General features: G+C 38.5%; 1 long non-coding RNA gene across 5 annotated transcripts in view; it reads left to right on the top strand.

Moving 5' to 3' along the window:
• The window catches only part of LOC116420275, a 217,052-nt gene that overhangs the window by 102,433 nt on the left and 87,982 nt on the right, over positions 1–26,637 (top strand). For all 5 annotated transcript variants that reach the window (XR_004230575.1, XR_004230581.1, XR_004230580.1 and 2 more), the window contains one exon: positions 18,254–18,511. This is a non-coding gene — a long non-coding RNA (uncharacterized LOC116420275). The remainder of the gene's footprint in view (positions 1–18,253; positions 18,512–26,637) is intronic.

The raw sequence follows: 26,637 nt of genomic DNA, 5'->3' as shown, positions 1-26,637 counted from the left end.
ATTAAGATAATTCTACTTCCAGAGACTAGCTTCCCTTTCCCCTCAAAGTTCCCCTTTCCCCTTTCTTACTTTTTCTGAATTTTAGAGTTCAAAAAAATCAAATGTTATTTATTCAGTCAACGAAATCTTCCTTTTACCCCCAATTTACCACCTCCCCATCATGAGAAAGAAACAAAAAAAAAACTGTGGTAAACGAATTTACATATTAGCTAAGTTGAAAAAATATGTTTGTCTCAATCTACATTCTGCGTCTGTCACCGCTCTAATGAGGGTGGGTACCATATTGCACCATAAATCATCTAGAGTCATGGTCAGACAACTAAACGATGAAGTTGATAGAGTGATGGACTTCAAGACAGGAAGATTTTAATTCAGATTTGACCTCAGACATTTAGTAATTGGGTGATCCTGATAATTTCTGAATATTTTCTCAACTGCAAAATAGGAATAGTAATAGAACCTATCTCACAGGATCATTGTGAGGCTCAAATGAAATACTATTTCTTAAGTACTGATCACAGTATCTGGCACATAGGAGGCAGTTAATAAATGTTTATTCCCTTCACTCCTCCTTGATCAGTGTTCTTAAGTCTTTCAAAGTTGTTTGTCTTTACAATAATATTGTCACTGTATAAATTGTTCTTTTTGTTGTGCTCACTTCACTCTGCTTCATTCAAGTTTTCCCAGGTTTCTTTGGAACCATCACCTTCTTTGTGCTTTATGACACAAGAGCACAAAATTTCATTCATATAGCTTAACTTACTCAGCCATTCCTCACTTGATAGGTTCCACCCAAAGAGCTGTATTAAATATTTCTGCACATATGGGTCCTTTCTCTCTTTCTTTAATCTTTTTGGGGCATAGATCTAATAGCAGATTATAGGTTCAAAAGTTTTCCCACATCCTCTCCAACATTTATCATTATCTTTTTCTGTCATTTTAGCCAATCTGAAAACTGTGTAGTGATACCTCAGATCTATAGTCATTTTAAATGAAATGTCTCTTTCTATATGTTCCTGATGAAATTTGGTAAATAATAACAATTTCTGTAGATTTATTTTATATTCTGCAACTTTGCTGAAGTTCATAATTTCAATTAATTATTTTAGTTGACTCCCTAGAGTTCGTTCTATAAGTAAACAGTATACCATCGACAGAAGAGAATAATTCTGTTTTCCATGCTCATTCCCTCATTTTCTTTTTCTCATTTTATTGAAATAGCTAGCATTTCTACTACTATGTCAATGAGTAATGATAATAGAAATTTATTTACACCTGATTTTATTGGAAAGCTACTAGTTAAATTTAACTACAAATCTACAAATTTTGTGTCTTGAAATTTATAGTATTTTTTAAGAAAAATTCTGGTGATGATCTGTGGATTCTTTTGGTTGGCACTGTTTTCTGAGTTCAGAAATTCTTATATTGTTTCTTGTAGTGTGGTATTTGGGTTTTTTGGCTTGTCGTTTTTCTGGGAGACCTATGATCCTTAAGATCTATGTATTCTATTTTAAGGATCAAAACATTTTGCTTCTATGGAGATCATGCTTTCTTTTAATATTGCTGCTTTTTGCTTCTTCTTTTTTCCCAGATTGTTCACTTTTGTGTTTTTGTATTCCCAGTCATCTGTATTCTCTTACATTTGTTTGGAGAGACTTGTCACCATGTATTTTTGATTCTGTCAATTATTTCTATTGTGCAGGCATAAATTCTGCTTTTATGATTCTTGTTTCTGTCTTGAACTATTCAGGAACATCTTATTGTGGTTCTGTGCTGTTTTGGGAATCCACAGGGTCTGTCTTCTCAGGTGTCGATTCAATGAGATATCCTGGAAGCCATTTTCCCCACTGTTGTTAACATAACACTTTTTGATTTATCTGCCTGTGTTTAAGGTTTTCAACTTCCTTCTAACATCTTCAGTAATTTCAGGGGGGTTTTCCCCCTCTTTAGATTCCCTTATTGGTAACTGTAGGATTTCTTCACCTTTGATGACCGTGGATCACCTGAGGACTAGACTTCAAGATTGCCTCAGTCTTGTCCCACATTTGGGAATTAACTTTTCATCAGCATCACTCTCTTTCTTAAGTAACAGAACTGGATACGGCTGGTTATCAGTCATAGAATAGCACCATACATATGCTGTTGTCTTGCTCAGTTCTCTCTGATCCTTAATTCTCTGGCTGAATACTCATAAAGCACAACATGCTGTCACAGAACCCTTCCGCTTTCTTTTACTCCCACTTCCTAGGGAAGATCTAGAATTGAGGCTCTTTTCTTTATTGCCACAGAACGGGAGAGTAAGCATAGACGCAGGGGACTGTGGTAGGAAAGACTGCCACAGCAACAAGGAAATTGCTGAGTAGAACCCAGAACACAAACCCATGTGTCCCACTGTGCTGCTGGGGCTGCTGGAGGAAGGACAACTAAAGAAGCATGTTAGCAATTAAGGAATGCTGTTCTCTGCCTTTACTTCATCAGATATTTATATTGTTAAGTTTCTTGTTGTCTTAACCTGTAGAGACAGCTGTAATTCTTTGATTTCTTGCACATAATTATTTTGAGAAATTTGAGTTTTGGAGAAAAGGGATAGTTTTCTGTCTTCTTCACATGACCTATTACCTCAATATTTTCTTTAAAATTGAGTAGAATACATATGACTATCTTCACTTGCACAAATATATCGCCCTCCTTGAAGGCATGGGGAGGGGAGCCACTAGGGATATTTTCCACACTATTATTATACATTTCTCATCAACTATAGGAAATGTTTTCTATGTGCAATTATTTGTAGTGATGTTACATGAAAACAAAATAAATATAAACAGTTAAAATAGAAGTAGAATTATTTCAAGAGCTATTGGTTGGAGAGATAATTACATTACTAGAACAAATCTGGTAAGCTAAATAAAGTCCATCTCATTCATTTCAGCTACTTCACTGCTAATGTGGGCATTGACTTCCAATGTACTTGTTTTACCATAGATTTTTAAAGTCAGAATATAGGTAGTTTTGTAAGACACATATGTTGGGCAGCAGCATATCTATTACTTTCTTTTTATATTTCAATTTTTTCAATTATATGCAAAGAAAAATTTTAGCATTTCATTTTTTTTTTAAAAATTGAGTATCAAATTCTCTCTCTTCTTCTTCATCCTTGAGAAGGCAAGCAATTTGATGCAGATTTTACATGTGCAGTCATACAAAATATTTTCACATTAGCCATTTTGCAAAAGAAAATGCAGAGTAAAAGAACAAAAAACAAAAACAAGAATAATAAAGCAAAAAGCGTATGCTTCTATCTGCATTGACACATCATAAGTTCTTTCTCTGGAGATGGATAGCATTTTTCATCATAACTCCTTCAGAATTATTTTAGATCACTATATTGGTGAGAATAGCTAAACCATTCACAGTTGATCATTATATACATTATTGCTTTTAGTGTATACAATGTTCTCCTGGTGCTGTTCATTTCTGTTTTCATCAGTTCATATAGGTCTTCCCAGGTTTTCTTCTAAAATCATCCTGGTCATCATTTCTTTTTTTAATAAAGCTTTTTATCTTTAAAACACACGCATAGAGTTTTCAACATTCACCCTTCTAAAACCTTGTTTTTCAAAATGTTTTTTTCCTTCCTCCGTTCCTCTCACCCCCTCCCTTCCTTTCACCCCCTCCCTTAGATGACAAGTAATCCAATATATGTTAAACATATGCAATTCTTCTATACACATTTCCACAATTATCATACTGCACAAGAAGAATCAGATCAAAAAGGAAAAAGTGAGAAAGTAAACAAAATGCAAGCAAACAGCAACAAAAAGTGAAAATGCTATGTTGTGATCCACATCCAGTCCCCTTCCTGGATGCAGATGGCTCTCTTCATCACAAGACCATTGGAACTAGCCTGAATCACCTTGCTGTTGAAAAGAGCCACGTCCATCAGAATTGATCATCGTATAATCTTCTTGTTGCCATGTACAATGATGTCTTGGTTCTACTCACTTCATTCAACATCAGTTCATGTGAATCTCTTAAGGCCTTTCTGAAATCAGCCTGCTGATTGTTTCTTATAGAACAAAAATATTCTATAACATACATATCCCATAACTTATTCAGACATTCCCCAGCTTATGGGTATTCACTCAATTTCCAATTGCTTGCCTTTACAAAAAGAGCTACTACAAATATTGTTGCACATGTGGGTTCCTTTTCCTCCTTTTCCCTCTTTGGGATATGGGGCCCAGAAGAAACACTGCTGGGTCAAAGGGCATGCACAGTTTGATAGCCCTTTGGGCATAGTTCCACATCGTTTTCCAGAATGGTTGGATCAGTTCACAACTCCAACAACAATGGTTAGTGGCCCAGTTTTCCCACAATCCCTCCAACATTCATCATTATCTTTTCCTGTCATTTTCGCCAATCTGAGAGGTATGTAGTGGTACCTCAGAGTTGTTTTAATTTATATTTCTCCGATCAATAATGATTTAGAGCATTTTTATATGACTAGAAATGGTTTTAATTTCTTCATCTGAAAACTGCCTATTCATATCCTTTGACGGTCATCATTTCTTAAAGTACAATAATATTCCATTACAATCGTACACCATAATTCATTCAGTCATTCCCCAAGTGATGGGCATCCCCTTAATTTCCAATTCTTTGCCACCAAAAAAGAGCTGCTATAATTCATTTTGTAGATATTTCCTTCTCTTTGATGTCTTTACAATATGGATATACTAGTGATATTGCTGGGTCAAAGGTGTGCAGTTTTATAGCCCTTTGTACACAGTTCCAAATTGTTCTCCAGGATGGTTTGGATTATTTCATAATTCCACCAGAAGTCCTATATCCCCTCCAATATTTGTCATTTTTCCTTTTCTGACACATTATCCAATCTGATAGGTATGAAGTGGTACATTAGAGTTGTTTTAATTTGCATTTCTCTAATCAGTAGTGATTTAGAGCAATTTTTATGTGACTATAGGTAGCTTTGACTTCTTCTGAAAGCTATCTGTCCATATACTTTGACCACTTATCAATTAGGGAATGACTCACATTTTTACAAATTTGATTCAGTTTTCTATATATTTGAAAAATGAGGCCTTTATCAGAGAAATCTATTATAAATTTTCCCACGATTCTCTGCTTTCCTTCTATTTTTGACTATATTAGTTTTGTTTGTGCAAAACCTTTTTCATTAAATGTAATAAAATATCCTTTTAGCATCCCATAATGTCCTCTATCTTTTGTGTTTCATAAATTTTTCATTTATCAATAAATTTCGCAGGTAAAATATCCCATGCTTCCCTAATTTTCTTATGCCATCACCCTTTATGTCTAAATAATGAACCCATTTTAATTTTATCTTTTATATTGTGTGAGATGTTAATCTATATCTATTTTCTGTCGAGCTCTTTTCCAATTTTGTCAACAAATTTTGTCAAAAGCTTGGCTCTCTGGATTTTTTTAAGCACTAGTTTACTATGGTTACTTACTACTATGTATTGTCTATTTAATCTATTCCACTGATCCATAACTCAATTTCTTAGCCAATATCACATCGTTTTGATGGTTACCACTTTGTCATTCAGTTTGAGATCTGGCACTGCTAAGCTACCATCCTTCATGTTTTTTCATTCCCTTGATATTCTTGACCTTTTGTTTTTCCAGATGAATTTTGTTATTATTCTTTCTAGCTCTGTAAGGTAATTTTGGGGGGCGTTTGATTGGTATGGAATTGAATGAGTAAATTAATTTAGTTATATAAAGTTGTCATTTTTCTTATATTGGCTTCCCCATGAACAGTTTTCTCTAATTGTTTAGGACTGACTTTATTTATGTAAAAATAATTTGTAATTGTGTTCCTGGGTTTGTCTTGGCAGGTAGACTCCCAAGTGTTTTGTATTGTCTGCAGTTTTTTAAATAGAGTTTCCCTTTCTAGCTCTTCCATGAATTTTGTTGGTAATGTATAGAAATGTTGTTGTTTTATATGGGTTTGTTTTACATTTTGCAACTTTGTGAAGTTGCTAATTATTTCAAATAGTTTTTTAGTTTATTCTTCTCTAGGATTCTCTAGGTATATTATCATATTATCTTCAAAGAGTGATAGTTTGTTTCCTCATTGCCTACTTAGTCTAATTCCTTCAATTTCTTTTTTCTTCTCATTATTATAGCTAACATTTATTGAACATCATTGGATAATACTAATAATAATAGGCATCATTGGTTTACCTATGATGTTATTGGAAAGGTTCCTAATTTAATGCCATTACAAATAATGCTTCCTGATGGTTTTAGGTAGATACAACTTATCATTTTAGGGAAAGCTCCATTTATTCCTATGCTTTCTAGCGTTTTAAAAGCTTTTTCTCCATCTATCAAGATCATTATGTGATTTTTATTGATTTTGTATTGATATAGTCAAATATGCTTATCTTTTCTTAACGTTGAACCAGCTCTGCAACTAGGGAAATTTGTCTATAGTTTTCTTTGTCTTTATTCATCCTACTTTAAGTATCAGCACCATATTTGTATTGTAAAACGTTTGATAGTATTCCTTCTTTGCCTGTTTTTTTTTCCCCCAAATAGTTTATATAGTATTAGAATTTATTGTTCTTTAAATGTTTGGTAAAATTCACTTGTGAATCCATCTGGTCCTGGGAATTTTTGCTTAGGGAGCTCATTTTTGGCTCACTCAATTTCTCCTTCCAAGATAATGTTTGTTAGGGCTCGTGGCCCTAACTCCTGAGTGGAACGGGGCCTTATGTGACCAGCACTGCCTGTCCACCTGAAGTGGCAAAGACTGCAAGCAATGAGGGGCGAGAGCCAGGGTGGTGTGAGACTCTGTTTATTACAAAGACTGCAGGTGCTTTTATCATCTTGGTGCTTGTTTCTAGTTACTACTTCATGCATAATAACATCCTAGCCTATAGTAGATACATGATTCTCTACAGGAAGCTACACATAGATAAGTTGTGTGCATTCCTTTCCTAATAAGGATATTCAAGGTCCTCCCCTCTAAGGTCCGGCAGGCCTCTCCTGGGAACTGCCACGGCATTCCTTATGTGGAACCCCTTCCTCCCAGCGTCATCTTGTTCACCCTCACAAGGCTACCCTCGGATTACCTGAGCCGTGCCCCGTGTGATGTCCAAGGCTGGCGGGGGGTTGGCAAGCCCTCTTACAAGTGTCAGAGTATTCTATTTTCTCTTCTGCTAATTTGGGCAATTTATATTTTTGTACATATTTGTCCATTTAACTTAGATTTTTAGATTTATTGGCATATAATTAAGCAAAATAACTCCTAATAATTGCTTTAATTTCATTTTTTGATACTGTTATGTTGGTTTTCTTCTCTCTTTTTTAAATCAAATTAACCAGTGGTTTATTTATTTTTTTATAAAACCTGTTCTATGTTTTATTAGTTTAATAGTTTTCTTACTTTCATTTTTATCAATTTCTCCATTGACTCAAGATTTTCAATTTGCTCTTTAATTGGGTGTTTATTTACATTTTTATTAATTAGATTATGGCTTGAAAAGGATGCATTTAATATTTTGCCTTTCTGCATTTGGTTGTGAAGGTTTTATGTTCAAAATGTGGTCAGTTTTTGTAAAGGTGTCATGTGCAGCTTAGCAAAAGGTATATTTCCTTCTATTCCTGTTCTAGAGCTCTCTCATATCTAACTTTTCAAAAAGTTTATTCATTTTCTTAACTTATTTCTTATTTATCTTATGTTCGAATTTATCTTGTTCTGAGAAGGGAAAGTCGAGGTCTCCTGCTGGTATAGTTTTACTGTCTGTTTCTTCCTGTACTTCTTTTAACTTTTCCTTTAAGAATTTGGATGCTATGTCTTTTAGTATATATATGTTTAGTATAAATATCAATGTCTTTTGGTTTTACATCACCTTCATTCTGAATATATAGTTTTTACTTTCTCTACCCATTAATCTATCTCTTACAAAGATTTTTTTAAAAAGAGGGAGAAAAGTGGTTCAGCAAAATTAAACAGCTCATCAATTTAGTCTGATAGTGCATGCAGTGTTTTGTACCAATAGTTTCCCACTTCTGCAAAGAAGGGACAGAGATCCATGTTCTCTACTATTGTTTGGGACCAGACTTAATCTTTATAATTACCCAGAACTCAGGTTTTATTATTGTTATTTTTTCCATTTATGTTGTGGTTGTCACTGAATAGACTGTTTTCTGGTTTATACTTGCTTCATTCTGCATTAATTCATAGGTTTTCCCATGCATCCTGGAATCTTCATATTCATCCTTTTCTTATGGTGTAGCAATATCCCACTACTCATGTCACAGTTTGTTTAGCCATTCCCCAAGTAAAAGGCAACTACATTTTCTCTCCAAAGCTAAGCAGTCTTTACTAGACAAAGTCATGCTGCTTGACATGCAGATTATTGTTTCAGTTAATTTTTAGTTGATTCCTTAAAGTTCTCAAAGTAAACCATCACAACATCTGCAAAACAAAATAATTTTGTTTGATATTTGCCTATGTTTATTCCTTCCTTTTTTTCTTATTTCTTTGAGAGGGCTAGCATTTCTGGCACTATATCAATGAACAGTGATAACAACGGATAGCCTTGTTTAATCTCTAAGGAAATTGGAATGGCCTCTAGTTAATCCCTATTATATATAATAGTAGTTCTAAGTTTTAGATAGAGGATACTTTACTGTGTTCCTATGTTTTTTGTTTTAAACAGAAATTATTATTGTATCTTGTCAACTGTTTTTCCTGAATCTCCCCGTATAATATGATTTTTGTTTTTCTTGGTATTAGTATGCTTTATTATGTTGATAATTTTCTTAATATTGAATCAATTCAGACTTCCTGGTATAATTATCATTTGTTCCTAATGTCTAAAATTTATGATATGTTGCTGTATCCTCTTTGCTAATATTTTATATAATTTTTTTGGCATTTTTATTAATTAGGAATATTGGTCTATAGGTTTATTTCTCCATTTCCTGATTTAGGTATTGAAACCATATTTATATCAAAAAAGGAATTTTACAGGATCCTTTCTTTTCACATATTTTTTACACTTTGTGTAATATTGAAATTTATTGTTCTTTGACCATTTAGTAGAATTTGCTTTTAAATCCATCTAAGTCCTAGAGTTCCTTTTTTTTTTTCAAGGGATATAGAGAAGTTAATTTATGACTTTTTCCAATTTCTTTTTTCTGAGATTGGGTTATTTAAATTCACTGTCTCTTATTCAGTTCATATTAGTGATTTACATTTCTGAAAATATTCATCTACTTCAACTTGTCAGGTTTTTGTCACATAGGTGGTCAAAATATTTTCTAATAATTTTCTTTATTTCTTTTTAGTTGTTGGAATTCTTCTTTTTCATGTGTGATGCTAGTAACTTTCTTTTCCTCTTCTAAAAATCAAATCATAATGTTTTATTTTGTATTTTTAAGAATTGTCTCATACTCTTATTAACTCAAAATTTTTAACTTTAATTTTTCTTCTTTGAATTTTTGGATTTCTATTGGGTGCTTTTTAAAAATAAGCCTATTTTCTAGGTTTTTTTCATTGAAAGGTCAATTTGTTTTTCTCTTTTTCTTTCTTTCTTTTGTTGATGAAAGTGATGAGAGACATACATATTCCCCTAATGAGTGATCTGGCTGCATCCCACACATTTTTTGGCACCTTGTCTCATTGTTTTCATTATGTTTAATGACATTATCTATTGTTTCTGTGATTTATTCTTTGACCCACTGATGTTCAGGGTTGTTATTTAGTCTCAAATTAATTTGTAATCTTTTCTTCAAGGCCCTTTATTGAATATATTTTATTACTTTGGTGATTAGTGAGGTGCTTTTTAATATTTTTGCTTTTTCCATTTGTGAGCTTCTTTTTGCTATATGATCAGTATTTGTATTGATATCATGCACAACTGAGAAACGTTACCACTTTCTATTCTCATTCAATAATCACCAGAAATTTATTTTCTAAAATTTTGTACAGATGCTTACCTTTTCTTTTCTTCTATTTTCTTTTCTTTTGTTGGTCCAGTTCTAAATGGGGATGTTTTCCACAATTATAATTTTGCTTTCTGTTTCTCCCTATGATTTGTTTAGCTTTTCCCTTTAGCATTTATATACTATACCATTTAGTGCATAAGTGACGATATTCATTCACCGTCTATGTTATATTTCAATAAAATAAGATTTCCCTGCTTATCTCTTTAACCAAGTCTCCTTTTGCTCTTTTGCCTTGTATGAGTTTATGATTGCTACCCCTGCTGCTTTCAGTTTAGTTGAAATATAGTAGATTTTGCTACAGGTCCTTGTTTTTACTCTGTATGAGTTTTTTTATGTGTTACGTCCAAGTATGTTTCTTGTCCAGTCATATGTTGGATTCTGTAATTCTAATCTTTGTGCTCTCCTCTTTTGTTGTGCGAGTTCATTGAATGCACAGTCACAATGTGCTCAGTATCAGTGCTCTCTGTTTAATGCAGTCAGCATTTTCTCCCCTGCCCCTTTACCTAGACCTCAGGCCAAGTTCTTATTTCCTTTTTTCTTTTTATGATTTTTTCTATGACTTAACAGTTTGTTTATGAATAGGCCCTTCCTAAATTTACCATTTGGTAAATAGACTTGTCCAGGTTCACAAAGCTAGGAAGTATCTGAGGCTAGATTTGAATTTAGGAAGGTGAGTCTTCTTGAGTCCAGGCCCTATCTACAATCTTCCAACAACAACCAAATCCACTGTTCCTTTTTTTCCCCCTTTTTTCTCACCTAGTCTTTCTTACTATCCTATTGAGTTGAATTTATTTCTATACTGAGATCTTTACGCAGGTGAATATACATTTATGTATTCTGCCCTTCTTTAAGAATTTCAGATTAAAGTGAAGTTCATGTGATGATCACTCTGTTTTAGTGCATATCAGTTTTGACTTGCATATCCTGAACATGTTTTCCTGAATTTAGACGATGTTAGGTCCAGACTATATATACTTCCATATGGTTTCTTATAGCTTTTTTAATGACCCTTTGTTATCTGGGCTTATGACACTATGCTCTCCAGGCCTTGAGTGCTCTGTTATTCAAGAATCAGAGGGTAGCCCGTGTCAGGAACATGCAAACTTTTCATTGGCCCTATGTGCTCTGATCTAGGATGTGGTTCGATGGCTGCTCTCTTGGACTTTCCAGGCCCCAGATCCTAATTTGGGTTGAGGCAGCATAGCTGCATATTTGTCCTCAGGGAGAAATCCAGGAGATCATTGATAATCACAACCTTGAAGGGCTATAGATGCAGAGTATCAGCATAGCCAGCTTCCTCCTGATCTGAGTGGGGGGGGGGGTGAATCCATGATCCTTTTCTGGAGTCATATAGAAGTGACACACAGGAAATTCTCCTTAGACTGTTGGATCGATACTTGATCTGAAACTGTTTTTAGATCTTGATTAGTTATAAGGAAGGGAAGCATTTATTAACTGCCTGTCTCTATCTAAGCATTTTACAATTATCTTATTTGATCCTCACAATAACTCTGTGAGGTATGTTCTCTTATTACCCCCATTTTATGGTTGAGGGTGATGCAGCTATCCCAAGGCCAGATGTGAATCTCTCTTCCTGACTCCAGGACTACCACTTTATCCACTGACCCATCTAGCTGTCTCTTAGGGGAAAACTAGGCTGTACTGCTTCTGCCTGCTCCATCTTTGCTGTTGTCTTATCAGTTTTCAAAGGAAGAATTCTAAGCTATCCATAGCCATATGAAAAGATGCTCCAAGTCACTAATAATTAGAAAAATAAAAAGAAACTTTGAGGCTCCAGCTCACATCAATTAGATTTACAAAATTTGCATAAAAGGAAAAGTAGGAGCTGTGGGAAAACAGGCATTCTGATGCGTTGTTGGAAGGGTTATGATTTGGTCCAGCTGTTTGGAAAAGCAGTTTGAATATGTCCTCCCAAAGTTTTTAAACTGTTCATAATCTTTGACCCAGTAATTTCATTACTAGACTTGTGCCCCAAAGAGAGCAAAGAGGAAAAGGACTCATATGTAATAATAATAATAATAATAATAATTAACATTTATATAGTGTCTGTTATGAACCATGCCCTGTTCTAAGTGCTTTTTATGGATGTTATCTCATTTGATCCTCACAACAACCCTGGAAGGTAGGTGCTCTCATTATCCCCATTTTACAGATGACAAAGCTGAGAATCCCAGAGGCTATGTGACTTATTCAAGGCCACATAACTATTTGAGGTTGGATTTGACCTTGGTCTTCCTGACTCCAAGGCAAGCAGTCTATCCACTGGGCTATGTAGCTGCCTCACATACAAAAATATTTTAGTAGCTCTTTTTGTAATAGCAATGAACTGGAAACTAAGAGGGTACTTAGCGATTGAGGAATAGCTGACCTAATTAGCATATATGAATGTATTATGCCATGAGAAACAAAGAAGGGAGCAGTTAAAAGAAACCTGGGAAAAGTTGCACAAACTATTGCAGGGTGAAGTGAGAAGAACCAGCAGAACTATTTATACCGTAACAACAATACCGCGAGGACAAATAGCTTTGAAAGATTCAAAAATTTTGATCAACACAATGGCCCAACATGATTCCAGAGGCCCACCGGTGAAACCTGTCGCCCTCTTCCTGACAGAGGGCATGGGCCCAGGTTGTAAAATAAGGGAGATATTTTTTGACATGGCCAATGTGTTTTTTTTTTATAATGCTTATTTATTACAGGATTTTGTTTTTCTTGTTTCTTTTTGAGCAGGGTGGGGAGATAAGATAGAGAAAATTTAGATTTTTGCTGATTTTTTAAAATGTAAAACAACTCAGAACAGATGTATTCCATTACCTTAAAGATTCCCACATTTTATATCTAATGATAGATACATACATACACACATTTAAGACATTATAGATGTCAGTTTGGCAATTCAGGCAACCATTTATTAAGAGCTTATTATGTATTAGGTACTGTGACTCATACAATGAATAAAAAGACAAAAATTAAATAACTCCACATTTTCAAGAAGCTCATGTTCTTTTGTGAAAGAAAACCACAGAGAAGTAGATTCAATCCACACATACAATCATTTCAGGATAGAGATAACATTAGTAAATGAGGCAGGCTTTTTCATTAGGCCTTGTGTGGAAAGTAGACTTTAAGCTAAGTCTTGAAGGAAGCTCAGAATAAGATGAGGCAAAAGTATAGGCAAAATGTCTCTCTGGCTTCAAGAACAGGGAGGGAGATGGAATGGAATATGTGAGGAGGAAGAACTAGACCATTTTGGATGGAATGCAGAGTGCTGTGATGGAGAGGAATATACAAACAGCCTGAAGATGAGAAAATTGATAAATGCCAAACAGAGGCATTCATATTTGATTAGAGAGGCAATAGGGAGCCACTGAAGCTTCTAGTTCAGGAGAGTGACATGGCTATAGTCATTTCTTAGGAATATCAGTTTGCCACTTCTAATACAATATGGAATTCTGTCAATGGTTTAATACCCCATAGATATCTCTATTTATGTTAAGGGGTCTACCACTATTCCAGGTATCCATTTTCACAACCTTGAAGTTATTATTCACTCTTCAGTCTCATTCCTCTCCCCCCTCCCTTAAGCAATCAGTCATGTCTTATTGATTTTCTTTCCTCCCCTCACTCAACATGTCTTGCTTCTATATACTTTTCTCCACTCCTACCATAACCATTGTTGTTCAAGCCCTTATCACCTCTTTTGCTCTTACTGTTGTCATTAGTCATTGGTCCCTCAATTTCCAGTATCTTCCCTTTCCAATTTATGCTCTCTACAGCTGCCAAATTGATATTCCTAAAGCACAGGTCTGCTTATTTCACCCTTCTGCTCATGAGGCCATTTCTTCTGGTGCTAGAATGCAGGGCTGGGAGTCAAGAGGACTTGTGAGTTCCAGCTGACCTCAGATGCTTTCTAGTTGTGTGACCCTGAGCAAGTCACTTTACCCTCAGTTGTAAAAGGGGATAATAATAGTACTTCCCTTCTAGGGTTCTTGTGAGAATCTAGTGAAATCATATTTGTACAGAACTTCGGACAGCACTTCACAGTATTTATTCAGCATCCTCTGTGATGAGTGCCCGATAAAGTTCTCTTCTCTTCCTCTTTACCACACTCTGGTGTCTGAAGCACCAATAGCTTAGTTACTAAGGACTACATATAAGCTTGGATACATATACAGAATGGGCCGCATGCTTGGTTTGTTCCTAGCCTGCCTTACTTTATTCTGAACATTCTGCTAAAAATCCACTGGGTTTCAGCTGGTAATCTTCATGGCATAAATCATTTTAGACAGTTATTTCTTAATCACTTTCCATGGAATGATTGCTTGCCAATGCCGTACATCAATGGTGACAATATTTTACAGTTAGAAATTGGTTTTTCTCTTAACTGCTGATTTATAAGCCAGTTAATGGCTTCACTAAATACTGATTTGAAATGTTTAGAAAACCATTTTGGATCTTGAATCCACTAGATTGCTTATCTTTCTGGTCAAGTATATGTTGGCTATCTTTTGTTCTCCACTTGATTTTTTATGTATCTCCATCTGACAAATGGCTAACCCCCCAACAAAAACAAACAAACAAAAAATTAAAAACAGCCACATATGTCACTTGGCTATCTCGTTGCAAATAGGGTGTAAGCAATGGTAGTCAGTGAGCGGTAGCCAATAAGTAGATGAAAATTATTCTGTTACCGTGGATGGAAAATACCACCTGCCAATGGACACTCACGTTGTTTTGTAGCAAAGCAAATTCAAGACAAATTTTGATGTTAGCTTTTTGGAGGGAGGTAGGGGACCAAGCCCTGTAATTTTGTCAGGTTAGGCAACTCTCTGGTGGGTAAATCCCACCAATTCTGATCAGCAACTCGTAGAAAGTTGTCTGGATACTGAGTGGTTACGTCAATCACTAAAACAATCGAAAAGCTTCTACTAGGTGTTCACTATATGTCAAGTACTGTGCATGCTGGGTACTGGGCACACAAAGATCAACAAAACAGTCTCTTCCCTCAAGAAACTTGGATCCTGATGGGGAAGATAGCATAGATGTCATGACAAAATGCTTCCAGAGTGAAAAGAAGCTAATTTCTGAACTCAAGAGGTTTAGATTAAATGACTTACCCAGAGTCACACAGCTGGTAGTATATGCCAGAAGCTGCCCTCAAGTCCCTCTGCCATGCTGCTTCTCTCTATCACTTACATTTGGCTTTTGAAAAAAAGTCTTGCAGTTGTCTTTTAGTCTAAAGAGATTAACTTTTTTTCTACAGAAATATTGAAATAACCTTGTTAATGTTCAGCAGAATCTTCTCCTCATTAAAGGCAGAAGGAAACTTCAGGCAGTTAGTTATGAATTTGAATCCCCTGATACATTTAAATTATCTAGCCAATGTTTTGAAAGATTTTATGGCTAAGCTGTACTGACAGGGTAAGGACCACTTAACAAGCAAAGACAATTTATTTGCATGGTAGTCATTAGCTTATTTAACTTATTCAATCTCCTTAAACCCCCTTGAAAGGTAAGAATATTGTGCTTCAGACCCTTTCAGATAACTTCATGCAGTGACACTTCAGTTAATGGGACCCCAGCCACTGAAAAGTGAAAAAAGGCAGTTTTGAGCAGTGGGCCTTAGTGCTTGGGCTTGTGTTTAAGAACAGTTCCCTTAACTGGACGTCGTGCCTTAATATATTTTTCATTCACAGCCTTCATTCAAAGTAGTAGTGAACTGAGCTTACACCCCAAGGAGATACTAAAGAAGGGAAAGGGACCTGTATGTGCCAGCCCTCTTTGTAGTGACCAGAAACTGGAAACTGAGTGGATGCCCATCAGTGGGAGAATGGTTGGGTAAATTGTGGTATATGAATGTTATGGAATATTATTGTTCTGTAAGAAATGACCACAGGGTGAATACAGATCAGCCTGGAGAGACTTACATGAACTGATGCTGAGTGAAATGAGCAGGACCAGGAGATCATTATATACTTCAACAACGATACTGTATGAGGATGTATTCTGATGGAAATGGATTTCTTCGACAAAGAGACCTAATTTAGTTTCAATTGATCAACGATGGATAGAAGCAGCTACACCCAAAGAAAGAACACTGGGAAATGAATGTAAACTGTTTGCATTTTTGTTTTTCCTCCCGGGTTATTTCTACCTTCTGAATCCAATTCTCCCTGTGCATCAAGAGAACTGTTGGGTTCTGCACACATAGATTGTATCCAGGATATACTAGGACATATTCAACATATATAGGAATGCTTGCTATCTGGGGGAGGGGGTGGAACGAGGGAGGGGAAAAATCGGAACAGAAGTGAGTGCAAGGGATAATGTTGTAAAAAACTATCCTGGCATGGGTTCTGTCAATAAAAGGTTATTATAATAAAAAAAATTAAAAAAAAAAAACCCAAAGTAGTAGTGAAGCCTTCTGAGTAGAAATAGAGGAACGGAGTCCTCTCCAAATCCTTCCCACTGGAGGATGCTGACCACCAGGGGTGCCAACCCAGTGTGGAGAGTCCGAAGAAAGGAGAGCATCACTGCTTTGAATCCTGGGCCTTCACCTTCCAGGTGGAATGATTTTGCCCCCCTGACCTCTCTGACCTCTTAGTGACCTTATTTGCAGACAGAATTGGACAGGATGGAGAATCTCCCAAGTCCTTTTCAGCTTTAAGTTTCATCCTCTGCACTAAGCTTATGGCTACTCTTACCCTAGTCAGAGGCGTTAAGTATTTGTCCTTCATTTTCCAAAAGGACCAGTGACCACTTTGGAACAACTCTTGACTTATGCATGAATTGGATTTAAGCGAGGTGCAGTTATACCAAAGGCCCCAGCCTCACTCTTTCAGAGTCATGTCACACGGGGTTATCTATGTGGAACAATTGCAGGGATTGTAGTAAGTGGCCCTTCCTTTGCAATTCATACTCTACCTTTTTATTTATTTATTTATTTTGGCCAATGCCTGCCATTCCTGCACCATGGGACAGTCTTTGATTGTGCGAGAGCAGAAAAGGCTTATGTTCTGAATCCCGATTTCTCAGCCAACTCATTCTATGATTTACATTTGTATTAGAGTATAAACTTCATTTGTAACATGGTGGATAGATCGTTATATGAAGGGAATGCTATAGAAATAGATCTGGGGAAAGCACTTGATAAAGCATAGTATCCTATTCTTGCTAGGCCTGGGCTTCCTAAATGTTTTCCAGTCACGACCCCTTTTGGCCCAAGAAATTTTTACGCAATCCTGCTATACGGGTATATAAAATAGGTATACAGATCAAACATTTCCTGATAATAAATCATGTTCCCACCCCCACGTTCAGTCACAAAACCCAATGTAGCACATGTTTAGGGAACTTTGGGGCGGTACAGTTAGGTTGCTTCAGTACGGCTGCTTTGACTGGATTTCAGGAATGGTCAGTGATGTTTTCATGTTTCTATGTCAGGAGCCCCCCAGGGCCCTCCCCAGGGATCTGGATATGTCCCCATTCTATTCAACTTTTTGGTCCATGACTTGAATAAAGGCATAAGCAGTAAGGAGCTTAACACACCACTATGAGAGGCTACAAAAGGGCTTTGGCAGATTTGGGCATCGGAGGCATCTAGTAAGATGAACTTCAAAAGGGACAGTCAGAGTCTTAAATGGATTCAAAACTCAATTGGGGGATGTGGGTTATCTAGCAGTTTGTCTGAAAAACCTCTGGGGGGGGAGGTTTGCAGTAATGGGCTGCAAACTCCAAGTGAATTAGCTCCAGGGCTGCGGCCAGAGACCCCTAAGCAGGCCATGGCCTCTTGCCGCTGAGTTGTCCCGAGCTGGCTTCTGGACTGCTTCAGAGCCCTGAGTGCGGCCATGCCAGGCTGCTGTTGATAAGGTGAAGCACTTTTTGAGGAGGGCGCCCAGCCTGCTGAAGGGCCTTGAATCCATGTCACTGCAAAGCTTAGTCAAGGAACTGGGGATGTGGAAAGCCGAGAAGGAAAGTGGAGGAGGGGAGAGGCCCCGGAGCTCAAGTAGCTAAAGCAGGGGCTCAGCGGGGGGGGGGGGGGGGGGGGGGGGCGCCGCGGGAGGGCTCGGCTTTGTTCCACTCGGCCCAGCGCCCCCCCTCCCCTCTGGGCGCGATTTGGGTTGGTGGTTAGTCCTGGGGATGCGGGAGCTCCCCACCCCCACCCCGGCAGCAGTCTGCATGCAGTCCACGTGCAAGCCTCACAACGGCAGTTCCCTTTCAACAGGTGGAAACCGTTAATCAGATGGGACTGGCCAGCTGGCAGCAGGGAGGCAGGAAGGGCAGAGGCCGCGGAGGGCATTGGCCGCGGAGGGCAGAGGCCGCGGAGGGCAGCCCACGGAGGGCAGCCCACGGAGGGGCCGGGGCCCAGCAGGAAGGAAGGAAAGGCAGGAAGGAAGGAAAGAAAGGAAGAAAGAAAGAGGGAGACCCATCTTTTGCTTCCTCCTTTCCTCTGGTCGACTGGGACTTCAGGGAGGACCACAAGGTAAGTAAAGGCCTCTTGAGTTTCCTCAAACCCCCTCGGGCAGAGTCTTTTCTCTGTGTGACCGGCTTCAAGCTGGGGAGGAGAAAGCTGGTGAATAACAAGGCATTTCAGGCCCTTAGGGGTGGCTGCAGAAATGCTGCCCAGGGTCCCAGGAAAGCCCCGGAGCAGGAGGGCAGTGGCGTCCCGTGGAAACTTCGAGAAATCTGAAGGCCTTTCCCGTAGCCGGCACAAGGCCAAAGTCTCACGGGTTTGAGGCTCCAACATTTCCCTCTGGGAGCAGGGGGGTGCTTGGCGCCTGGCACACAGCTTCCCCAAGGAGGCAGGCGGGAAGCCGGGCTGGGAAGGGGCTCCGGGCTTGGAGTCATTTGGCCGGTATCGGGCATCTCTGGGTCCGGCTCGAGTGGAACCAAATGATGACTGTGTCCCAGTGGGCACAAAGGCCTGTTTTCCTGATGCCATGGAAGTGGTCTGGGGCAAAGCGCTGTGCATTCAAAGGTCCTCTCCCTCCCCCGCCCCCGGTTGTTTTGTAGGAAGTCCATTAGTCCGCTAGTATGGCTACTAAAGCGGAGAACCGTTTCTGTTCCAGGTTTCCTTGCCCCATAAGTGGTTTTCTGATTATCATAATAATAGCTCCCATTCACTTAGGGGTTTGAGGGCTGAGAATCCCTTCCCACTTTGGGCCTCCTTTGAGCCTCACCACACTTTCATGAGGTAGGTTCTATTAACCCTGTTTTATACTCTGGAAAACAGATCACCTCCCTCCTCTTTCCCTATCCCCACCCCAGGTGAGTTGACTGGCCAAGGGCCACATAGCAAGTGAGTGTGGGAGGCAGGGCTGGGAATTGAACTCCCTGCTCTGGCACCAAGTACTTTCTGGTCTTCCTGGTCATCTCTGTCACTCCTGCTGCTGTTTTAAAAACAGAGGCCTCCAGTGGGGATGGGAATGAAAGAGAGCTCCCTGCAAAGTAGCTTATGCGGCTTGGGAATGAGTCCTGATATCTTGTTTTGAGGCCTTTCAGTGTTTTAAATAGCCTGTGAGCTGGTGCCTACACCAGAGAGGAGAGGAATGGGATGATGGAAGTGGTTCAATGACACAGGGCACTCTGGCCTCAGAGCTGCCTAGACTTTGATTAGCTATTGAAGAAACGAAGCTGGGATTGGGAGGCAAGAGGCTTCTGCAGTGTGGGAAAATAATGACAAGTAAGGAGAAATCAGTGGGTTGGGCTCTCCTTTAGCAGGCTTGCCATTGCCCTTTTTTTCTTTTTAAAATTTGGCCTGCCCAGCTCGACTGGAGGTGCTCTCTGTTTATTTGAAAACTGGCAGAAATATTTTCTCTTTCTCTCTCCATTGTCCCCCCTTTCTCTCCCAAAGTGGGGAGAAGTGGGAAAATCGCTTCTCTCTGGACCTCAGATTCCTCCTCTGGGCTGGGCAGGCTCTAGTTCACGCTAACTCTACAGTCATGATCCAATGAACATATCAGAAACATATTTCTGTCATTTTTGAAGCTGGGAATGTGAGGTGGTAGAGAGGTCAAGGGGAGCCCTGACTCACTCAAAGCCACAAGTGGCCATTTGTTGCAAGCTCTTGGGTCATTGTGCTTCACGTTGCTTCTCGTGGACGATTCTGCCATCGGTATAATATTTTCTTCAAAATTGAGAATTCTATGAGGGGACTTACTCCTCCCTTAGGTGGTCAGATTTATTACTTCAGTATATTTTTCCACATTTCTGAATAAAATATCATTTGCCAGAGAACCATCAGAAGTTGGTTGTAATCAGAAAACCATCTTCTATTTGTCATGGGCCCTCTAGGGATTATCTATCCAGAGAAGTGCCCCATTTGCAGCTAGGGAGGACTTGGTGCTTTGAAAAGAATGAATTTTTGATGTGTCAGAGCCAGGTCTGGTGGAATGCCCCAGCAAATGTGTTTGGTACTCATGCTGTTCTGTGCTATGCTGTTCGGCTCTTTCATCTGTGACTTGGATGAAGGCAAAATGGCTTGTGTATCAAATAATACAAAGCATCTCACTGCATTCTCCTAATCCCAAAGAATCTCTACGGGTTAGATAAGGGAAAATTTAATAAGGATAAATATTAACTCTTATACTTGCATTCAAAATAATTCAACTTAATCAGTCCGAGGTGGGCAAGGCCTGAACAGGTAAAAGTTTATGTGAAAAAAAAAATCTGGGACTTTTATGGACTGCAAGTTCTACTCAACTGTCAAAAACTCTGATGGAATCTTGGCTTCATTGGCAGGTAGAACCATGTCCCTAGTGTGCCCTGGCCAGGTCATACCTGAAGTAGCTAGTGTGACAAGTTTGCTGTGGCCCCATTCTCTCCGGTCCAGGCTGCTGTTCATTATGCCTGGGGGGGAGTTGAGGGGTTTAGGGGTTGTGGTCGAAATGGTGGAGGATGGGACATCTCTCTTCTCTGCTATTGGCTTGAGCCCTATCTGCAACGTTCTCTCCATTGTTAAGGGGAGAATGGCTTGTTCTCCAGTCCCATTCGACCGTATGATGCTGATTGGCTTTTTTAGGAAGATGTTTACTTCAAAGATATAGTGGAGGCAAATGTGTACATTTCCCATGTACCTTTGGGCATATTCCCTTACATTACCTTGGCCTTGGGTTTTGAAGGTATGGGGGGAGGCATAGTTAGGGTTACAATTTAGTTTCTATTGAGAGTAACATTGTTTTCACTCAATTCCTATCCACATGTGGCACAGCTGCCAGATCAATGCTCCCACTGGGTCCCTAACAAAGATGGCTCCTTACCCCAAGGGCATCGGTGCATTGGATGAAAACGCCAACCTGAGTTCTGCCTGTCTGCTTCAGGTGGCTCATTCTGCTTTTGGAAACCCTTCAGATCAGAGTGAAAACTCCCTTCCTCAGACCCCATGATCCAATGGGTCCTAAAGATCCTACAAAAGCTAAGGAGTTGAAGAGAGGTTGAGAGGCCTTCTTGAATTCCTCCAAAGTCAAAGCACATCTTATTTGTGATATGGTCAAAGCTGAACCAGAAGCAATCACAGAGTATCTACATGTGTTCTGGTTTGCCTCCAAGGAATTTTCTGTATACATCACCATGATTCTCTTAGAAGTGTAGACACGAGAGATTCCCATTACACTTGCCTTTTGCCTTGCACACACGGGCATTATAATTGTTTGGTGAATTTAAAAGAAAAACAAACTGGAGTACATTAATAGAGAGGGGAGGCTGGGAGGGTGAGAAGGCTGGGAGGGTGAGAAGCCTGGAAACTGCTGCACAAACAACAGGGGAAGGAACTAGAGGATGTTTAACTCAAAGAAGAGAATACACAACAGGAGCATGATCACAGTTCGTGAGCATATGAAGGTTGTCACATGGGAGTGGGATTACTGTATTTCTATCAATTGGCCCCACACAGCAGAACTGGGAATCATGGATGAAAATTTCAAGGAGCAGATTTGCACATGATATCATCAAAACCTCCCCAGCTATTTGAGGGATCCCAAAGAACTTTCCTGCCTATCTGTGAGAAAGAAAGGGAAAACTCATTGAGTATCATTTTTGCTTGTGTAGTTGGCAGGGTCTGCCTTATACTTAAATGAACCAGATAGTCACTTAGGTAATATGATTTGTGAGCCCCCGGTTATCTTTCCTAGACTGTCCTGGTGCCCAAGATTTGTACTTCTAATCGGAACCTTTTTGTCCTCCCTTTTAAGATACGAATTCTTTGGAGAAGGGCAAAAAAAAAAAAAAAAAAGTATACGCAGGTATCTCTTCGTAGAGATGAGCTAGTTAGTTGTCTAGGAAGACCCTGGAGGTGAATGACATAGGATAGAGATATTTGGGGATGGAAACTTACATATGACAGCTATTTCTGGGATGTATGGCTGTTTCTCTCCCTGTTTGGCCCAGAGCAGGAGCTTAATGTTCATTAAATCGCATAGGAACAATAAGATTCAGTTGAACAAGGACTCCTAGACTTTAAGATGCTTGAAGGGATATTCTAGATTTGTCAGCTGAAAAAAGTAAGATTTGTGAAGGGAATTTTCCAGGCCACATATTGGAAATAATCAGTCAGAAAGCATTTCAGTAAGCACTTCTTCTCTGCTGAGTGTTGTGTTAGATGAAGTTAGACTGATGCCCATCCTCCAGGAGCTTTCATCCTATTGGGGAGGGCAATATGAATAGAGAGTGGCATATCCAAAATATGTACGAGTTGATTCATGAGCGTGTGATCCAGGTCTTCTGACTCTCAGATCAGCATGTTTATTATTCTGCCAGGTTGTCCATGTACAAGGCTCAATGGGACGGATGGTGTAGTAGGCTCCCTCATCCTGTTTCCCTGGTTGCACCTACAGTTCTCTCTGTACATGTTGTATCTGCTACCATTTAGTAAGCCCCAGTCGGACATGTGCAGTAAGGCTTTGGTGCTCTGTACCATTCTCCTCACAATAGCCACTTGGAAGGAGAGTAGGCTCATTTTTATTAGTTTAGTCCCAACAGTTTGTGTTCTCTCAGACTAGGTCATTTCAGACAAGTGTCAGAAGGAATCAAGCTGTGATATTTTAAAATGAACTTTCCATAAATCCCCAAAAAGGAAAAGGGGAAAAACTGGGTCTGTCTGGATGTGATTCTAGTATGGGAAAAGTTGAAAGCCTATGCTTTTTTTAAAAATCCAAGCTATTTGTCATGATCTGTTAGGTACTTCTAGTAATTTGTATTATGATCACATGACACGTGAGGTATATTCTTTCACTAGACCATAATCTCCATGCTACTAGAGGCCTTACATCTTATATAAATTGTTTCCAAATGTTTGTTGCATAGAATCCAGAGAGTGTATTGAGAAAAAATGGTATATGTAATTGAGATTATAATGACAAAATATCCATCACTAGGGGAGATATACATTTATATAAGGGCTGGTCGCCACCTTCAAGGACCTTATAATCTAGTAATACTTGAAATACTTCGCCAGGTTTCTTATCTCATTATGGGCATTCCCTCCATTGAGGCAAAATCTCAGCTAATCCACATTTTCTTCTATGCAAGTCTTGTTCACATTTTCCCCAAAATCCCATACATGCTGTCTTGTAATATATTACAGTCTAGTAATATATGTTATGCAGAGTTCATTCTAGAAATCAAGACTGATTGATATGATCAAATACATGCCACAGAGAATATGATGAGAAAGCAGTGGTTACTGTAAGTCTATCAAAGGAGCCACTTTTGAAGTGGTAACCCAAGCAAAATATGCATAGGCATGCATTAGAATTGACAACTCAGATAGTGATAGCTATAAAATGGTTTTGTTAGCATAACCTAAATAAACCAGGTGGTATCCATAGACGAGACAAACTATCAGGGCAAATGGCAAGTTGGCAAAGCAGTCATGTTCCCTAATGACATTTGTAATTTATTTTCAGGGATTTGTAGCAAGAAGATTCCATTTTGTTCTGTTTATGTAAAAATAGTCTAGTTTCTAGGCAATGTGGGTCACTAGAAAGATGTATCGTCTTAGAATTTTGAAGCGCTTTTAAGACCTACCCCTGATGTCTGATATTTAGATAGTCATGGACAAATGACTTGACTTCTAGGTGATCTCTTTTGTCACTTCTAAAATGGGAATGAAGCTTTCACAGTAGTTGTGAGTAAACCACTTGGAAAATCACAGAGTCTATATGAATCTCTTTTATCATGTATACATAGGCAACAAGTGATAATACAAAGTGGTACAATCTAATGCTGAAGTTCCAATTCATCCCTGCATTTACCTGTTATTAATGCACTACTTGGCAAGTCCTATGATAAGCTAGGCCTTAATAACCAACCCTTTTGACAACATTACAACCCTTGTAGTAAATACGCATACTCCAACAAAATTAATCCACATGTTGGCCCCCTCCAAGGCTGTAGAGCTTATTCTGTACCTTGCCATCCTCACTTCCTTCATGTGGTACTCTGGAATCCTGGACATTCATTTTATCTATCAAATTTCTTAAGTGATTTAAAGTTGCTTTTCTTTCCAGTGTTGTTATTTTACAAATAGTCACTTCTGGATTTTATCACTTTATTCTACATTAATCTGTACAGATCTTTCCAGGGTTCCCTGAGAGCCACCTTTCAATCATTGCTTACAGCAGAATAATGTCCCATTATATTAATACACTGGGAAAGGCAGGAAGGCCAGTGTCATTGCTATAGAACTCTAGAGAGAACAGAAGCATAAAAAGACTGGAGAAGAAGAAAGAAGCCAGAGTGTGAAGGGCTTTAGATGCCAAATAGAGGGTTTTAGATTTGTTCCTAGAGGTGTTAGTGAGCCATTGGAGTTTATGGAATAGGGAGGTGATGTGATCAAACCTGTACTTGCAGAAAATGATTTTGGCAACTGACTACAATAGAATAGATTGGGGAGAGACTTAATGATTGGACACCAACCAGTAGTGGGGTCCTTGTGTTTGTGGAACATTATGCTACTAAGTTGAATGAATATAACATTTATTAAGCACTATGTGCAAAGCCCTGTGCTAAGTGGTGGTGCTACAGATAGAGAAGGAAGATACTCCCTGCTATCCAGGAGCTCATGTTTTAAAAAAAAATTTAATGATAGCTTTTAATTTTGAAAATACTTGTAAAGGTAGTTTTCCCAAGTTCACCATTTCAATACCTTGTGTTCCAAATTTTTCTCCCTCCCTTCCCCACTTCTTCCCCCAGACAGCCAGTAAGCCAATAAAGCTATTCTGCTAAACATATTTCCACATTTATCATGCTGCACAAGAAAAATCTCATCAAAAAGGAAAAAATGAGAAAATAAAGCAAGCAGACAACAACAAAAGAGGTGTTGTGCTATGTTCAGTCCTCATAGTCTGTTTTCTGTATGCAGATGGTTCTCTCCACCACAAGTCTATTGGAATTGGCCTGAATCACCCAGGAGCTCACCTTCTCATGGAGAAAGAACACACATGGAAGGTTTCCTTTATGTATCAGTTGGAAACGTCCCATAGTCCTTAGGGTGCCTCAGTAAAACGGATGCTAATGTATCTTTTTTAATATCATTTCCACTGATAAAAAACAATATCAGTTTTTCATGTTAAACTATTTGACAGTGCCAAGGACTTTGGTGACAAGAACATTCTGGGTTTCCAGTAGCTATGGGTAGGCTGCTTCTCTACAAGGTTTCCATGATGAGGGCTAAAGCTGCTGTATATAAGTTGCATTCTTTTGAGCCGCTTGAACTGAAGAGTGTCTGGAGGATGGCAACCAAGAACCAAGGGAAGGTTCTTGAAGTCTTGCCTTAGGAATTTGTGTTCATGAAATTTATAATATTTAGCCTGGAGAAGACTGAGAGGATTTGACAGTCATGTTCAAGTATTTGAACGGTTATTACACCAAAGAGGGAATGCACTTAATTCAACTTAGTCACGTAGAGAGAAATGGACATGCAGTAGATTTAGGCTTCATATTTGGAAAAACCTCTGAACAATGGAAGCTGTCCAAAAAGGCACTTCTTCAGAGGGTGATGGGAAGTCCCCATCCTTAGTGGTCTCATACAGGTGCTGTCTTTCTGCTTGTAGGAGGATGTGTTTGAGAGCTAGCTTGACTAGGTGCAAGTTGATCTAGAAGGCTGCTTGGGTCCCTTTTGAACTCAAAAGATCTTGTGATTTTGTGAAATGAGACATACTTTTCTAAGAATAGGCTGATTTAAACAATCATTTCCATTTGCTTTCAACTTAATTAATTTCTGCTTTGATTTTCAGAATTTCTAATTTAGTATTTAAGTAGAAGTTATTAATTTTTACTAGCTTTTTTAGTTACGTGCCCAATTCATTGATCCCTTTTTATTGTCCATGTAAGCATTTAGAAATCATTCCTATATATCTATATCTATATAATACAAAACACACACCCCTTGATTTTTTCAAAACATGTTGCAAAGTTTCACCAGTTAAAAATTAATTTCAATATTGATGCTTCCTCTCTTTTTCTGCTTCGTCATATTTGATTTAAAACGGATGTTGAGTTTAAAGACCATCCAGCAATGGCAGAGTATGTACAAAATAAATGGTGCAAAGCAAGTAAAATTATGTGATAAATGCTTTTAATACATGACCAATCTTTAATCTTTTGAACTAA

The sequence above is a fragment of the Sarcophilus harrisii genome, chromosome X, assembly GCF_902635505.1.
Source record: "Sarcophilus harrisii chromosome X, mSarHar1.11, whole genome shotgun sequence".
Lineage (NCBI taxonomy): Eukaryota > Metazoa > Chordata > Mammalia > Dasyuromorphia > Dasyuridae > Sarcophilus > Sarcophilus harrisii.
The sequence above is the reverse complement of the archived record's forward strand: the minus strand, read 5'-3'. Positions and strand labels throughout refer to the sequence as shown.